A 5,155-nucleotide genomic window follows, 5' to 3' on the forward strand; every position below is an offset into this window, starting at 1 on the left:
CAGATGCCTTTGAAATGTGAGTGCACCAGACTCTACCACTAAATGTGGCAATTCATTCCACACACAGAAAAGTGTTGTGTGAAAAACATGTGTCCCTCACTTCCCTTTTAAATTTTTCCTCTCTCACATTAAATGTTTGCTATGTAGATTTGAACTCGCGTGTCTTGTGAAAAAGTGCTCCCTGGCTATTTACTTTGTCTGTCTTCCTCATGATTTTATAAGCTTCTGTGAGGCCATATCTAAGCCCTGAAGCTCCTGAGAATCTGACGAAGCCTATTCAGTTTCGTTCTCACGTCCAAGCAGTGCAAACCTTGCAAATCCTTGTAAAGGTTTTCTAAACGTACACTTGAAAGAAGTGTGTCCAGCTGCAGCACTTGCTTGACCGCGTAGTCACTCTGGAGCTGCGGGTGGACTCACTGTGGAGCATCAGCAATTCTGGAGAGTTATGTTGCCTCCTAGGTGCTCAGGCCAGGGATGTCGACCATCGGCTAAAGATCATTCGAAAAGGCGATCGTGAACAGCCAGTTGTCTTGGTGCATACAGGCACGAGATGAGGACCTGCAGGGAGAATTCAGGGAGCCAGGAGAGAAATTAAAAAGGAGGACCTCAAATGTAGTAATCTCGGGATTACTGCCGGTGCCATGTGACTACCAGCGTAGAAATGAATATAAAATGGCACGATGAACACGTGACTTGAGGAATGGTGCTGCAGGGCGGGTTTCAGATTTGTTGGACTGTGCGACCAGTTCTGGGCAATGTGGGACTATAAGAAAATTGACGATCTACATCTGAACCAGATGGGAACGAATGTCCTTTCGGGAGTTTTTGCTACTGCTGTTGGGGAGGTTTTATACTAATGTGGCAGGGCGCTGGGAACCACAAGATTAAACAAGTCAGCAGTGAGGTGGAAACTGGAAACGCTAAGAATCAGGAAGACAGCATTAATAATGGGAAGAATAGGCAGAGAGAAGATGAATGCAAAAGAACTGGTGGCCTGAAATGCATCTACTTTAATGCATGGAGTATAGACAGATGAACTTAGGGTTTAGGTTGGTGCCTGGGAATATGACGTTATTGCGATCACAGAGATTTAGTTGAAGGAAGGGCATGGTTGGCAACCAAATGTTCTAGGATATAGATGCTTCAGACAGGGAGGGAAGTTAAAAGGGAAAGAGTTGCATTGCTGGTCAGGGATGATATCATGGCTGTGCGAAAGGAAGACACCATGTAAGGCTTGGGTCGTGAGACACTATGGATGGAGCAGTGAAATAAGAAGGGTGAGGTTAGATTTTTGGGGCTGTATTACAGTGAGCGTGAGGTGTAAGAAAAACATAGTTAAACAGATCATGGAAAGATTTAGAGGCAATTATTTAGTGTTGATTGGAGATTTCCGTTTTCCCAACATTGTCCGGGATACTCTTAGCGTCAGAGGTCTGGATGGTATACCATTTGTAAGAAGCCTCCAGGTGAGTTTTCTGCGGCGGTATATCAATAGTCTGACGAGGAAATAGGCCATATTTAAACTGATATTGGGGAATAAGCCAGGGCTGGCGATAGCAGTTGCCGAGGGTGATTTCTTTGGGAAGTGTCCAATATTCTGTAAGTTTTAGAATACTCATTGACAAAGATGAGAGTGGTCCTGAGGAAAGAGTACTATCCTGGGCCAGAGCTAATTATATCAAAATTATGCAGGAGGTCTGAAATGTGGATTGGACACAGCCATTTGTAGGAAAGTCCACAGTTCATATGTGGCAGGCTTTCAAAGATAGGTTAAATATAGTGCAGGATAGGCATGTCCCGTTGAAGGCATAGGATTTGAAAGACAATATTCGTGAACTGTTGATGACAGGACAATTGTACGACTCGCCAAGCGGAAAAGGGAAGCATACCTAACGCCTCGGCAGCTAAGAACATAATGGTCCCTCGAGGAACATGAGAAGAGTAGGACACGTCTTAAACGAGGAATCAAGGGGGTTAAAAGGGGTCATGAAACAACTTCACGCTAGCACAATTAAGGAGAATCCTAAAGCCTATTATTCATATATAAGAAGCAAGCGGGTAACCAGAGAAAGGATTGGTCTACTAAAGGAAAATGAAGGAAGGGTGTATGTCGAATCTGAGAGACTGGGTATGATTCTGAATAATTATTTTGCATCAGTGTTCACTGAATAGAGGAATATGATGAATATTGTGTCTAGAGTAAGACATTTGATTAGTCTGGATCATGTTGACCTAAGTAGGGAAGCTGTGTTGGGCAGGTTAGGGGTAATTAATGTGGACAAATCCCCAGGAACGGATGGGATCTATCCCTGGTTCCTGAGTGAGGTGAGAGAGGAAATAGCTGGGGCCCTGACAGATACCTCCGTGGCGAACTTCAGCACAGGTGAGGTTCTGGCCGACTGGAATGTTACTCATATTGTCCACTGTACAAGAAGGATAACAGGGATATTCCAGATAACTACAGAACAATGGGCCTAACATCAGTGTTGGGAAAGTTGCTGGAGAAGGTACTGAGAGATAGGATCTATTCATATTTAGAAAATAATGTGCATATCAGTGAGAGGCATAGAGTTGTGGCCACTGTTGTTTGTGATATAGATAAATGTTCTGGAAGAGAGCACTGTTGGAATTATCAGAAAGTTTGCAGATGACACGAACATTTCTGGACTAACAGAAAGTATAAGTGACTGTTAAAGAATCCAGGAGGATACTGGAAAGTTGGGCGGAAAAGTGGCAGCTGGAGTTCAAAACAAACAAATGTGAGGTGACGCATTTCGGTCGGTCTAATTTTAGATGGGGCTATACAATGAAGGAAGACCTTCGGGGAAAAAAAGTTGATGGACAGAGAGATCTGTGAGTACAGGTCCATTATACACTGAAGGTCGCTGCACAGGTGGATAGAGTGGTCAAGCAGGCATATAGTATGCTTGGCTTCATTGGATGGGGTATTGAATAAAACGGCTGGCAGATCATGTTAAAATTGAACAATACATTGGTCTGGCCACACTTAGAATACTGTGCAAATTTCTGGTCGCCACATTACCAAAATGATGTGGACGCTTTGGAGAGGGCGCGTAAAAGGTTTAAGCGAATGTTGCCTCGTATGGAAGGTGTAATCTAGGAAGAGAGGTTGAGTTGTTTTGTTTTCATAAGAAAAAAGCAGTTTGAGTGGGACCTTTTTGATGTTTACAAAATCATGAAGGGTACAGACAGGATAGATAGAGAAAAGTTTTATGTCCCAGATTGAAGGATTAAATACCGAGAGGTCACGCTTTCAAGATGAGTGGTGAAAAGTTTAAGAGGGATAAAGTAGGTGGTGGGTGTCTGGAATGCGTTCCCAGCAGAGACGGGAGAGGTAATCACGGTAGATACATTTAAGATGCGTCTGGACAGATGCATGAGCAGGTGGGGAGCAGAGGGATACAGGTGCTTAGGAATGGGGTGACAGGTTTAAACAGTAGATTTGGATCGGCTCAGGCTTGAATGGATGAAGGGCCTGTTCCTTGTCTGCACATTTCCTTTGGTCTTTCTTCTTAAATTACGCCAATTTCATTACATATTCTGCGAGGTCTAAGTGCCTGAAGTGAATCGATGCTGAAACACTCGTCATAAAAATTCTGAGTGTGGGCTTTTGTGTGGTAGCGGGATCGAGGGTTTTAAGATGCTGGATTTTAAGCTTCAGTTTCTATCGAATCGTGGCTTCAAATACCAGCATCGTAAGTGAGCGACTATGTGGAGATGTATGCGAGAGAACTGCGCATGTGTGGATGCCCTTTAATTTGAGTGTTTGCAGCTCCTCAGTGTGCTTACCCTCTCGGTGATAAAATCAGCGACCGTCTCTGAAAACAACGCAAGTTCCTGCTGTCCGACGTATCCTCATATTCCGTCGATAGCTTTGCTTTAGGATATCTGCGTTGCCAGTTTCTGTATCTCAAATGGTTAGCGCAGTTGGCTGAAATGTTGGTGGTTCGAGCCCACCCAGGGAATAAGCCTCAAATATTTCAGCACAAGCATTCACCCCGACCATGTATTGACATTGGAACCGGGAAAACTCATCCATGATTCACCCCAAGTCCGCAGGGAGTGAGACGTTTACACGCAGCAGAATACGACATCACTTTCTCCAAGCTCCCAATGCCAACAGAGAGCGGCCACTGCAGCTTCAATCAGCGACTTTCTGCCAAGCCATGGGAACCAACTCGTGGAAACTCCTTCCTTAGTAACAGCTCTTTCCGTGAGAAAGGAGAAAAACTTTCACTTTAAATTGGAAAGGGCTTCAGGACATTGGAATGTTGCTCCAGTTCTTGGAACGTGTTATAAATAAAACTCCTGCCATGAAAATAGGAAGTGGTAAAAGGTTTTAGGTAGAAAGAACAAAGAAAGTGTTGATTGAGACGACTCTGTCTCGTCAGCAGATAGGAAATGCCCAACACTGTAAACGGAAATGATTGGATTTCCTTAGGTAACGTCCCGACTGATTTACGGCCTGCCAGAGTGATTGGAAATCACATCAGCGATATAAAGGTGAGGGTAAAAATATGAAGATATTAAGGTTGAAACTTAAATCCCGCGACAAGTGCTGAATAGATTGTAATGCTTTGAAGGAATAACTGAAGTGTAAGGTGTGAATGATATTGTGATTAAGAGCAATGAACTGGATCCTAACAAAGTGCTGATGAATTATGCTCGCAATGTAATAGCAAACTAATCCACAGTGCACCGTGCTTGGTTAGCTCAGTCGGTGCAGTGTGAGATGCTTAATCTGTGGTTGGTGGGTGCAAGCCTCACAATGGGCGCTTTCACCGTTTAATACAATTCCGGCTCTTCTTTCCACGTGCAGTATTGCAACCCTTCGCAGGGGAATGTTCTTGCTGCTTTCATTGACACATCTGTCCGCCTGCTTTTGATCACACGTCGGTTTCTGAGTGAACACTGTTTCCATTTTACTGGAGACACCAGAGACAACTTTATCAGTGCAGCCGAAAATACGATGAATGATGTCCGTTTCAAAATGTAAGGTTCCAAACCAACCGTGCACCACCCAAAGTGTTCAAAGGCACGGAAAGTGAATGGCGACTTGCTAGCGGTCTGACAGAAACGGATCAATGTCACATGGGTACTGAACCAATTTTTAGTGATTCAGATTGTTCTGATG

The sequence above is a fragment of the Chiloscyllium plagiosum genome, unplaced genomic scaffold, assembly GCF_037043375.1.
Source record: "Chiloscyllium plagiosum isolate Xiang-an unplaced genomic scaffold, Cpla_swu_hap1 HiC_scaffold_14, whole genome shotgun sequence".
Classification (NCBI taxonomy): domain Eukaryota; kingdom Metazoa; phylum Chordata; class Chondrichthyes; order Orectolobiformes; family Hemiscylliidae; genus Chiloscyllium; species Chiloscyllium plagiosum.